This window comes from Lissotriton vulgaris, chromosome 7 (assembly GCF_964263255.1).
Source record: "Lissotriton vulgaris chromosome 7, aLisVul1.2, whole genome shotgun sequence".
In the NCBI taxonomy this organism is placed as follows: Eukaryota; Metazoa; Chordata; class Amphibia; order Caudata; family Salamandridae; genus Lissotriton; species Lissotriton vulgaris.
In genome coordinates this window covers 1,667,224,695-1,667,238,561 of record NC_141695.1, presented here as the reverse complement: position 1 = coordinate 1,667,238,561, position 13,867 = coordinate 1,667,224,695, and positions in this window count along the sequence as shown.

Genomic DNA, 13,867 nt, shown 5'->3' with positions numbered 1-13,867 from the left:
GGCAGATTTTTTTTTTTTTTTTTAAACCACACAGAAATGCGCTTTTGCTGAAAGCGACAAGAGAGCCACTGAAAAAAGATTAAATTGAAAGTAGTCAGAATTAGGCGTGTAGGCAAAGAAGGCAGGTAACCACTAATTGGCGTTCCCCAGGAAGATAATGGCCCTTTGTGCCCAGTTTGATAACACTTCCGGGGAAATAAGGGAACTTTGGTGTCCTCCGCCATGTCCATAATTTTAGCCTATGGACCAGCGACGTCCAGGAGTTTATCGTGACATGAACGCCAGGACCGATCAATACCCTTTTTGGGGTCCTGGACAAAGTTGGCAAGGAATGTGGCCATTTTAAGATCAATTTCCAGTGTGGTGGCCACTTTCCCCTCCAAGGAAGGCCGGGAGCACTCGGCCTTCAAACAACCCCTCACTTCCTTGACTAGGGGCTTCCGTAGGTGGCTGGCAATGTAGGCCACCACCTTAGGCACAGGGCACCAGTCCGCGGATCTCAGATGCAAAAGGTCATCGGGATCCAACAAATCCTGTTGCACCGTGAGACCTGAGTCTGTGGGAAGGTCGACCCTCAAGAGTTGAGAGGGGGTGGACGCCAGGCGCCACAGTCTAGAACCATCCCCATCCCCGTCAGAAGTGTTGGGGGAATCATGTCCCTCCCCTTGGTCCAACTGTGGTGGTGACAATGGAAGTGTCCCCGAGGGGCGTGTTGTCTGGGGTTCTTGGATGGGCTCGGCATCCAAAAAAGCCTTCTTTTAGGGGCACAAAAACGTCGAGATCGACCCCGGGGTTTGTCCACGTTCTGGTGTGCAGTAGCCTGCAAAGCTATTACCTGCATTGGAGGTAGGGGGGCCGGGGGCCCAATAAAATCTTCCCTTGGTTTGAGGAGTTGCTGGCACTGCGCCTGGAGTGCCTCCAATCTCTTCTCAAGGGGGCTACTACCTGCAACACAACCCCGAGGATGGAGGATTCCATTACCTCACAGAAGTGGTCGTCGATGGGGAGGTAAGTAACTTCTTCCTCCTCCATATAGTCTCCAGTCTTGTCATAATCAATGGACTACATTACTACCAGGGAGCAGAACCCCCACTTAAGCAGAGGAATATAACAGGTAAATACCAATCTAATCGAGTGGGTCTGCCCCATGAGGGGTTAATAAGCACCTGGGGTGTCCCTGACAAGGCTTCCCTTGTGTAATGCCACAGCCAGAACACTCCACACTGACAAGCAGAGAAACTGACGTGTTCTGGCTGCCGGGGGCTGGGGGACGTGCTGCACGTGAAATTGTCAAATGCGCGGGCCCTCTGTCGGTCAGAAGACTGCACCGCGCTGAGTGAGCCTCAACAGTGCCAGCCGCCTAAGAGCAAGGACCTCCCGTGGCGCATGAAACCGCGCACTTAAACCAGTGCACTGAATGGCGACCACGGAGGAGTGGTTAAAACTCCTGCGGTGTCTCACCAAGACCAAATCAGCACATGAGACCATTATCAAGAAATAAGAGGAAGCATGACTTATCTGTGGTGCTGCTGGAGCAGCAAAGAAAGAGGAGGCTAGAAGGGCTCACGGGACGTTATACGGCGGACTGGCTCATGTTTGGATGGACTTGCTTGTGTTGATTTTTCTCTACTGTTCATGGGAAATTTAGTTTTTTCAGTATTTCGCCTTAATGAAATGGCTGCTGGAGTTTTTTTTTAAGTTTGAAAAGCTTTATTGAGTAAATAAAGACAATGTAAAACATCAGTACAACTGCAAAAAGATAAAATACAGTATTAGAAGAAACAAAAGTAAACCTTGCGTGTATATAAAAAAAAAAACCTCAAAGAGGTAAAGAATATACCAAGGGAAAATGCTTTTATAACTTTTAGAATTTTGGGGAGGGAAAAGAAAGAAGAAGAAGAAGGAAAAGAGAGAGAGGGGAAGGAGGAAAGGGAGGGGAAAGAGACAACAATAATAGAGCAATAATAAAGCTAATACATAATATAATTATATTAATAGTATACAAAAAATAAAAAACATCATATAGCAGATAAATGAATATGAAGCTAAATGGCACATCTGGATAGGTAATCTGTTAAAGGGGACCATAATAAATCACGTTTAATCAGAAGGGAGGTAGAAGAGGCACATGCACGATCTAATCTATGGTGATGACAAATTAAATTCCACCATGCAGCATATTCGACATTCTTGGTATCTTTCCAATTGGTAGTAATGATTTGAAAAGCAATAGCAATACATAAGTCAATGAATTTGCGAGTAAAAGGTGGAACATCCCAGACTGGAGCTAAACCACCCAGAAAAATCAGAGAAATATCAAAGGGTATATTATTAGATAAAATTTTGTTCAGGGAAGACCAAATTCGTGACCATAACAGTTGTACCTTAGGGCATAAAAAGAACATATGTTTAAAATCACTTGTAATACAGGAACAGGACCAACATTTTTTGGAATCTATTAGTTTAAATTTAAAAAGATCACAAGGGGTGTAAAACAATCTATTGTAAAAATAGTATAAGGTCTGCGTGGTACTAGCGGAGCGGGAAGTTGAATGGAGTTTAGACCAAATTGAATCCCAGGTGGACACGAGGAAGGTTTGGCCAAGGTCTAATTCCCAAGAAAGTTCAAGTTTTGTTTTGGGCCGCACTAAAGGTGAGGGAGAAAGTAATTTATAAATGGCTGAGGCTTTGAAGGGAATGTGAAAATTAGGAGGGGAGGATAAGAGAGGAGGAGTGCAGGAAGTGGGTGCATCCTGTATGATAGTGGAGTGTAGAGAAGGAATAAGTGTGAGAAACAGTGAAGAATATTTATTGGAGATACCAAAAGAATCACAAAGTACCTGAAAAGGCGCTAGAGAGTTATTAAGAAGAAGATGACTATAAGTAAGGATTCCTTTATCAATCCATTCCTTCCAAAAAAGGGCACGGTCGCGAAATTTAAGAGATTTATTGTACCACAATGGGGTATTCAAGTGAAGAGTAGACGACGAGGAAAAGGAGCGGAAAAGAGCAAGTACAAGGGCTTTTGAATGTTTGAAAATAGGCGAAGAAAATTTTGAAGGTGGCTGAGTAAGGTAAGAAGCGGTGAGAGGAGAGAAAGGGGAGATTTGTGCTAATTCTAAAGAGCTCCAGGACGTAATAAGCGGCGGAGGAGAGTCAAGTAAAAAAGACCAGATTTGCTTAAGGGAAAATGCAGAATGAAAGCGTGAAATGTTTGGAAAGTTGACACCACCGAGATGTTTAGGCTGTTGAAGACGGGATAAAGCAACTCTGGCTTTACGATTATTCCATAAAAATTTAGAGAAGAGACTGTTGATGGACTTAAAGAAGAAATGAGGAAGGGGAATGGGAAGCATAGAGAGATAGAAATTCACAATGGGAAGGAGCATCATTTTAATAGTAGAGAGACGACCCCACCAAGAGAGAAAAAGAGGAGATCAGCGATCAATAAGTGAAGAGAGTTTTTTAAGAATATCAGAATGATTGATTCTAACAGTCTCTCTAGTGGAGTTAGCATAAAGAACACCAAGACACTTGATATGGCTAGAGGTCCATTGGAAACCAGAACCATGAAACATGTGTGGGAGACAAAATTTATTGAGAGGGAGAACTTCTGTTTTGTCGATATTCAATTTATATCCAGAAACAGAGGAATAGTCATGTAGCAAAGAAAAAAAAGCGGGAAGGGAGACCGAAGGGTTAGAAATGTAAAGCAAAATATCATCCGCATAGGCTGTGAACTTAATTTCCACATCCTTAAAAATGAAACCAGAATAAGAAGAGGATTGACGAATCTTCACGAGGAAGGGTTCCAACGCCAAAATGAAAAGAAGAGGGGAAAGAGGACAACCCTGTCTGGTACCTCTATGAAGGGGAAAGTATTTGGACTGCATACCGTTGATCCAGATGGAGGTAGATGGAGCGGAATAGAGGAGTTGGACATATTTAAGGAAAGTGGGGCTAAAGCCATGCCAACGCAAAGCACCAAACATGAAGTCCCAATTAACCCGATCAAAAGCCTTCTCAGCATCAAGAGTAATTGCAGCAAGTGGAGTATTCATTTTAGCGGAGAGGTGAATAATATTGAGAAAAGTCCTAGAATTATCGGTGATGGATCTACCTTTAACGAACCCGGATTGATGGATATTAACCAGATCAGGAATAATGGAATTGATGCGAAGAGCCAAGAGTTTCGCAAAGATCTTACAGTCAGTATTGATTAAAGAAATAGGCCTGTAATTCTTGCACAAGGAGGGATCTTTATCTTTTTTGGGTAAAAGGACAAGCATAGCCTGTGTGAAAGAACCTTTGGACTCACCGGTGATGAAAAAGTGATTGAGCAACTGGAGTAAATACGGAATTAAAACAGATTTGAAATGAAAATAAAAGCGAACTGTAAAACCATCGGGACCAGGAGTTTTATCTTTGGGTAAGAGGGAGAGGGCAGCAAGAATTTCCTTTTCTGAAAGTGGAGCATCAAGAGAAGTAAAGTCAATCAGCGGAGTGGAGGGTTTGGGAATTGACTGAAAAAATGCATCTAATTGATCAGTAGAGGGAGTGGATTCAGGGGTGTAAAGAGAGGAATAGAACTGTACAAAGCAATCGAGGATTTTAGCATCAGAAGAGTGAATAGAACCTTGTGGGTCTTTGATGGAGACTATTTTAGATTTTTGTTTTTTGATTTTAAGATAATTTGCAAGAGCTCTACCGGCTTTATTACGACCACCGTAAATTTTTGCATTAAATTGGAGAAGTTGATTAGAAGCAGAGTCCCAGGTGTGTTTATTAAACTGCATTTTAGCAGAGAGGAGAGAAGATAAAGAATCGGGGTAATTGGAGGTATAATAGAGATGTTCAAGCTCTTTAATGCGTGTAAGAAAGGAAGAAGCTTGGGAAAGTGCTTTCTTCTTTTTGCGTGACACATAATCGATAATAAAGCCACAAGCAGTAGCTTTAAAAGCATCCCAAAGGAAGTGAAAATCAGAGGAAGTGTGAGAATTATTAGTAAAGAACTCATCCATAAATTGAGTGAAGTGTGTTGTAAAGGCAGGATCCAGTAAAAGGGAATTATTAAAACGCCATCAGGAAGACTGAGGTATAGGGGAAGGGTAGTCCATATCCAGAATAACGGGGGCAAGGTCAGAAATGAGGATGGAGCCTATTTCGGAATTAGTCATGAATTGAAAAGCGTGATGTGTTAGAAAGATATAATCAATACGGGAAAGGGAAGTATGTACAGGAGAAAAGAAAGAAAATTCCAGGGAGTCAGGATGAGAGATTCTCCAAGAATCTATGAGACCTCTGGAGGAGATGGATTTATGGAAGGATTTCTGCATTTTATTAGGAACATAACGCGTTTGTGATTTGCGATCCAAAAAAGGGTCCATCAATTGATTCCAATCCCCCCCAACAATCATGTCCTCACTAGCATTGGAGGAGAGGAGGGAGGAAAAATCGTGCCAAAAAGAGGGATCAATGCCATTCGGACCATAAACATTACAGAGGGAGAGATGAACATTATTTACAGTACAGTCTAGGAACAACCATCTACCATCAGCATCAACAGTTTCTTTTTGTATTTGAACAGATAAAGTCTTATGAAAGAGTATAACCACACCATTTTTATGATTAACAGCAGGAGAACAAAAAACGTTGCCAACCCATTGTCGACGTAACATTGACAAATCTTGTGTAGAGAGATGTGTCTCCTGAAGAAAGGCAATTTGACATTGCAACCGGGCAACGTGGGATAAAATAGGCTGTTTCTTAATAGGGTTCCGAAGACCCTTAACATTCCAAGAAATGAAACGGAAACCTTTCATGAGGAGAGAGTAAAAGAGAAATAGGGAAAGGAAACAAGACAAGTAAGAGGAGAAAATAGACAAAGGAATAATTGGAAGAAATGAATAGCATACAAAGTAGGAAGGAAGACTAAATAGGTAAGAGAGCAAGCAAAATGGAAATAGGAAAACCAATGAAAACAAAGCAGGAGTAACAGATAAACGTGCAAAACGAGGAAATATATACGAAAGAGGAAAAGAGTGGAGAATTTATTGCCATAGTGCCAGAGTGAGAAGAGAGAAGAAGACAGGAAAAAACTTAAAAGAGAAAGAATAGTCCAAAATGAAGAGCAGTGGGAAAAAGAAAAGAAGAGAACAATGGAAAGAAAGATAGAGAGAGGAGGGAAAGAAGAGAGGGAAAAAGAAAGGAGGAAAAGGGAGGAGAAACCTCCCGAGAAAAAAAATAGGAAAGAGAGGATGGCCAAAAGTCGGAGAACTTTAGCCATAGATTGTGCACAACGAGAACAGAACGAACAATAGAGTGAGAGCGGGAGCAGCAAAGAGAGACAGCCGCATAAAATAAGTATAATGCGGGAATCTGGACTCAAAGAAAAGCTAGAAATAAAAGAATAACAGAAAATAGGGAGAGAGACCAGGCCCGACAATTTAATACAAATGAAGGAGACTTACCAAACAACCATGAAGGAGGACGGCATACTGGGGTACAGCAGAGACAATCAAATAGCGACACAACAAAACGGAGGAAGGGAGAGGCCAACAAACCAGGACGGGGACACCCAACCTAAAAAACAAGAAGGGAGCAAAACATCACGTTATGAGAAGAAAAGGAAACGGGCCACAACAAAATAGCATCGACAAAACAAAAACAAGAGAAACATTAAGAGCCACTGTGGTCCATGTTGTCCACCCTATGTGTGTCGATGAACTTGCGAAGGTCTGCAGGATCGTCGAAGCTGTAGGACCTTTCCTTGTATGTAACCTTGAAAAAGCATGGGTGAATGAGTCCATATCTGGCATTCATAGCACGAAGTGTGGGTCTTAAGTCCAAAAATTCCTTGCGACGGTCGGCTGTCGGCTTTGATACATCCTGGGAGAAAAAAAGTTTATGACCAGACCACACTAACTGCTTATGTTGTTTAGCAGAATGGAGGACTTCCATGAGGTCAGAGTAAAGAAGAAAGTACGCAATTATGCCCCTGGGCTTCGAGGAAGCAGAAGAGTGTTTAGGACGAAGGCGGTGTGCTCTCTGTATGTTAACGTCCAGATGTTTAGGGATACCTGTGATTGGCAAAACTTGAGATTTCAGAAAGGCGATGATGTCAGACCCCTCTGAATTTTCTGGAACACCATAAACACGCAGGTTGTTGCGCCTATTTCTATTTTCCAAATCCTCTGTGGCTTTTTTAAGTAGCACAACTTCCTTAGTGAGACTTTCGACCTTAGCAGCAACATCTTGAACATCACTAATCTGTTGTTCAACAACAGTCACTCTATTGTCTAAGGAAGACCATTTTTCGTCGATTCTCTGCAATGTGGCATTAGTGTCCGCCATAAAAGGCCTAATAAGGCGAAGTTCCTCCATAATATCCTCAAGCGTTATGGGGAGAGGAGACTTGGAAGGCAAAGGAGGATCTTTCTTGATGCGTTTACTGGTGTTAGTAGAGTCTTTGCGAGACACAGGAATTGCAGATGAGGCCTTAGAACTCTGCGCGTGCTCTATTGTGAAAAAGGCAGATTTTTTTTTTTTTTTTTTAAACCACACAGAAATGCGCTTTTGCTGAAAGCGACAAGAGAGCCACTGAAAAAAGATTAAATTGAAAGTAGTCAGAATTAGGCGTGTAGGCAAAGAAGGCAGGTAACCACTAAAGGAGGGCCAGAGACGGGATTGCTCTAATCCATAAGCTCAATAAACAAGAGCAGCAAAGTCAGCAGACGCAATACCCAAAACAGACGAAGGAGCAGATAAATGTGGCATGCATAGACCATGCAGCAATACTAAGTGGAGGAGATGAGAGCGTGGCCACATAAGTCAGAGAAGAACAGCTTCGATGACATGCAGCCTTAGACAAAAATAAAGTTAATAGACAAAATGGCGGCCATTATCCTGACTGGCAGATCCTCACAGGGAAAGCAGAGGTTAATATCCAAAAACTGAAGAGGCAAACATGTCCAGAGGAAGTATGGTGCACCACATGACAAGTCCACCAGTTAAAGATAAGAAAAACGTGCCAGAATAAGCTAATTAGCTTAAAACGAAATTCGGGGCCAAAAAAAAACGATATGAAGAAAATCAAAATGGCGGCCAGAATTTGATTAGGCACATAAAAGCATTTTTTCCACTGAAAAACGAAGCGTGGAAGTCAACAAGCATACCCTCATAATCAGGGAGACTTCCGACGCTGGAGTCGGCGTCCAAATTGCAGATTTGCCGCTTCTGTGAGATCCTTCGTGCGCAAAGCGCCGCAGCTGTTACGGAGCTCACGGAGGGGCGGCCATCTTGGCTGCCGCGTCGCGCGCCTGGCTGCTGGAGTTTTGATATGTTGATTAAAGACAAGGAGGTAAAGCCTAATCCTCGTCACCAGGTCCTGCCACAGAATTCCAGAGCCATAAAATGCTTGTGGTGGAATTTTATGCAAACATGCTTCATCTCAAAGAAAAGCTGACTAAAAGTGCTCTAGCTTTAATACCTCTGACTTGTTTGTCTCAGTTTACATTATGGGATAAAAGCATACCTAAGTATTTATAGATTCTTACTTCATCTAGTTTTCCCTTATCTAAAAACATGTAAAATGTGTTACCTTTTGACCAAATACTAAAACTTTAGTTTTTCCATATTTATTTATAAATGATGTTTTTGACAATAATATATTTAAATATCAAAATAAAATTCTGGCAGCCCTTTGGGGTATAATCTAATAAAAACCAAATTGTCTGTATACAGGCATGGTATATGGGACAATCCCATCTTGGGAGAAAGGGAGCTGGAGAAATCAAATGAGCTTGGTACATCAACCACATATCAGCTAAAAAGGATCGGAACTAGGACTCATCACTGGTGCATTAATTATGAATAAACATCTTTTTACTAAGGCCGTCAGAGTGGTCCTTTGTCAACATGAATCCAATTAGAGGTACGAGTAGCTTGCATTAGGTACAGTAAACTAATTGGTACATTCCAGGCTAACCATTTTCCCCATAATCTGCCATGATCAACAGTGTTGAAAGCGACCCCAGGCTAGGGTGGACCTTAGCGCGCCCATACCACTGGGGTTCAACACTATACTCTTCTTTGGTCCTGACGAATGCCTGTTTAACTACTTTCCCATAGGCAGAAACATGTTGACCTCTCACGAGGGATAAATCTGGACCTTTTAATTGTGGTCCTTTATCCTACACCTTGTTTTTATACATGTCCAATTGGCAAAACGAATAAATCCTTTTTTGACACAATTTGGGCATTTTTAAATCACTTACTTCACTGCTCACATCTCACAAAAAAAACAGTTCCGCAGTAATCTGGCGTTGCAGCACACTAAGGTGGCCTTCGGCCACTCCTGGTGGGGCCCGATGATGAAGCATGTCACCAACTAGGTTGGTGAGTGAGGGCTCTCTGATCAACCCAAGGTGGTTTCTCTCACAGTTGACTTTTTGACTGTGGGTGTTGTTACATGCTTGCTCCTGCTATAATTGAGCAGTAAAATTATATATTTAATTGTTTTTAGGGAAAGATCCTTTACTCGATTTAGTTTTGGAATACCAATAGGGGGAGGCAGCCATAAAGATTTTGTAAATATGAGGCGCAAGCATCTTCTATTATCATGTTGGACGTAGACCTAGCATGTGTATCACATATATTGTTTACCAAACCCCAGAATTTCTTCGGGTCCCCTATCTGTATACCTTCCAACATCTTATTCCATCTCTGGTTATAAAAGGACTCTTTCTTATTTTAATAAGATTCTTATACTGTTTTTTTCAATTCACTTATCTCAGCAGAATGTAAGGCCCTTATGCCTCTTCTAAGAGCTAAATGATGTTTATGCAACATTCTTTTAAGCTTTCTACAATTATTGTCTAACCACCACTATGGCGGTATTCTGATGAGCTAATCCCATTTTTGCTAATTGTGCTAGCCTGAATCAGATGCACGCTACCACGTTATCAACGAGGGAAGAGAACCATACAGATTTAGCCTTAAAAATAAAAGAGTTGTTTTATGTCTGAAAACCCAATTGTAATTCATTTAAAGCTTTCAAGCTATCCATCTTCCAGATGGGCTTTTAATCTTCTTGGGAAATCTATGTCAAACACAATTACTTTACTTCTCTGTAACTGCTTCCTCTAAATAGAAAGTCCCCTGTAGTGCCCAGTGACCACTTCCTTCATAATTCTCTATATCAAAATCATTAAAAAGATTTAAAAGCTTGTAGGGTACAAACACAAAGTTTGTTGGACCTTGATAAGATCCCAACTAGAACATCATTCCTGGCGGCTTTTCTGATTCAAATGGGCATTTAAACTTACTAGGGCATTTCTACTGAGCCAATAACCCATAGAATTTGAATCATTAGATCATAGTACTATCGGGAATACAGCATTTTGGATATTGTGCAGATCAACAATGTCAGATAATACTTCATCAATCTTCATTTCGTCTATTCTTACGTTAAATTCATCCACAACAATCAATATTCCATCTGTTTTTCTTCCCTTAGCTCTTGTAGATGAAGTTCAAGATTTTCCAGAAAAGTCTGCAACCTTTGTTTTAGCTCTTTATGTAAATGTAGATTTACCACTATTAACTGTACTTTATTCCCTGGGGCATCCTTCACTTCAGCAGTTGTTATTTATACCCACTCACTTTCCCAGTCAATTTCAGCACTCTACTTATGATTCTTGTGAAAATTAATTCAAGGAGACCCCACATAATCTCCCTTTTCCTTGGGCATGACCTGGTTTCCCATAGATGCAAAACCATCAATGTTCGGGTTCCTTTGCAACCATGCTTGAAAATCCCCGTTGTTATGCAGTTCTGTAAACCATGTATATTCCAGCTGCAGAATCTTAGATTGGGAGGGAATTGAGAAACCTAGAAAGCAGTTTTATGGTTCAGACCACATTCATCATCAATAAGGCCGCACAGGCAATGATAACGAGGTGGTTAACTATAACCTTCTTTGTTGGACCTCAAATGGGATTCTATTGTTTACAAAAACGATGCATACATTTCCATTTTTAATTCTAGATTGTGACCCTGAGTTATCCTGACATACCTCTAAAATGTATAGCATATATTCCTGCACAATGCTATCAGTGCACCTTATTTCTTACTAAGCAACTGTGGTGTGAAAGAGCTCCAACCCCATGATTTTTTAAAACATACATCAGGACCCAAAGTCTATTGCGATGCCCATCTTATTCAAATCCTCTTTCGCTTTGCCTAGTAGTTTTCCAATCAAATAAGATGAACACAGTGGCGGCTGCTACGGGCCAGTAGTGGTAAGGTGGGGGAGGGGGAGTCATAAAATAAAGAAAAAAATTAGGAAAAAAAATGTGCAACTTACCTGCTGCCCGCTGCTTCTTCTCCGTCCTCTTCTTCTTCCATTGACTTAGGAAGCAGGAACAGGAAGCACTCCGGTCTCCAGACTCGTCTGCCAATCACAATGCTGCTGGGAGCAGCATTGTGATTGGTCTGAGGGCTGTGGTTCAGTGTTCAGATGGGGACTGGGAGCCTGGGCATATTCCCCACCCAGGATGTGCAACACAGCCCGGTAAAAAACATGGCAAGTGCGCATGACCTTTGGCCGGCCCAAGACGGGCGGCCAAACCGTCATGCGCACTTAGCGAGTGCCTCCCACTCCTCCCCCTGCTCTGTGGGCAGTCACGCCCGCCCTCCCCCTACAGAGGAGTGTGGTGAATAAAATTACCGGGACTATTTTTCTATACATTAAATGACAATAAGGATAGCTCAATAAATGAGAGGCAGAGTCCGTGGTATCTGAGTCATACGGGCTTTAATTAAGTGCCTCGAGGTACTGGACATCGGGTTCCATCACCACTAAGGTTCAGGAAGGGATATTCAACATTTTATTAACATCACACAATATATATAGTAAAACTGTACAGTTGCATTGAATACAGTAGGCGTAACAAGTGGAAAGAAGAGAGATAAGAACATATGGGCGTAAAAGAAGGCGTGTACAGGGCGTACACGGAGGTGTGTGCTGGAGACGTCACAGAAGTGTCATAGGTGGGTGGATGCATAGGGAAAATCTGCAGGGTCAGCAGGAACTTTAACAAGGATGCGCGCGCAACTGGCATGACGTGGTATTGACGTGTAACTGGGGAGAGCTGGGGCTTGACTTTAGCACTAGTAGAGGAGACTGAAGTCTGGGATGTCAGAACGACCTGCACCTATAGCATATCTGATATCTTGTGTTTGGAGGATGTATTATCTGAAGTAAAAGGTCTCTCGGGCAGAGGCCATTCATCACTGAATGCTAGTGGGTGCATACATGTCTACGTGCAATGCGCGGGGCCATGGGCCTACTATGGCAACGGGAGCAGTAAATTACTTGCAAGGAGACGGGAAGGCCGGGCCCTTTGCTCTGTAGCCGGGAATATGTTTACCTATTTCACTAGACTGGAATGTGTTTTCGCGGAGGCTGAACAGATAACTGTAGGCAAAATACCGTCTTGGCAGGCAGGCCAGGCTGAGCCGGGCACCGCTTTGCTTGAACAGGAAGTAAGGTAGAGGTCAGGGGTGCATACCTAAACTGCAGCTTTTCAGAGACAGAAGAGACACGGAGCCTCAATTCAGGGCCTGGCTCGGCTGAGCCAGAAAAACGTGTGCATCTTTAAACGTGTATCATGTAAAGACGTTGGCAACATGGGTCTAGAAACCAAATTAATGTTGCTTTCATAGAGGATCTGGTATATGACATGTTAACGTTGGACGCAAATGCAAATGCGTCTTCATTTTCGGCCATGGAGGGAAAATGCATGGATGTCATGCACATACACAGGACGTTGGGGTACACGATAGGGGACATACTGGACCATGTAAAATTCGATTTTCCTCATTCCCTCCCTGTCCCCTACGTTCCCTTCAGGATATATCTATTTTCATGAGACTATCTATCTGTTCATATAACATCATTTGCTCGTCTTTTTTCATTTGAGCACGAGAACGTGGACGTGGGCGGGGAATACAAGCTGTGGCGCACAGTCCGCAAATCGCTGGGCCACATTGTAGACAGAGACAACAACTGAATACTATGAGCAGTATTATTCCTAGGAATGACAGTACTTTCCATACCCAGGCTGATATCACACTCCAGAGCCAACCGGACCAAGTCCAGGTGCCTGGATTCTGGTGTATCTGATGAGCTATATTATGAAGCCTTGTTATTGCTTTGTACACTGACGGTGCGTTATTAGGAATGAAAACACAACAACTGGATCTGATCACTCTACAAGCTCCACCCCTATCGGCCAGGATGACGTCAAGGACAAGGCGGTTCTGAAGTACAACAAGTCTCATAGCAGACTGCTCTTCTGTTAAGTTACCTAGGGCGGAAGAAGTCTCATTCACTACTGCTTCAAGGGTTCTGGTTAACCTGCGTATTAATTTACTATTCTGGATGGGACCTATGAAGAAAAAGAAACCTTTATTGAAATCCGTGTACTGTTCCAATGTAGTTTCAGTCTGATCGACAATTGGGGACTCAATCTCCCTCCTATGTCTGACATGCACTAGATGGGTATTTCGGTGATAATCGGAAGGGGCTAGGAAAACTGGTGACAGTAGGAATGCAATATAACGTGTTCCATCCCAATCTAAGGGCAAACGTACATAAGCTGTCTGACCACAAATAAAATAGGAATGACGGGAAGCTTTGAAAGTAGACTTTCCTTTATCACTGAATTCGACCACAGTATTACAATCACTGTGTCCTAGGTGTACTGAACCATTCTTTCTAACACATAAATTACCTTTCACTGGTAAAACTGTTATAAAAGGCAAGTCTGAATTAGTCTCGGACTGAACGTTCAGAATCATGAGG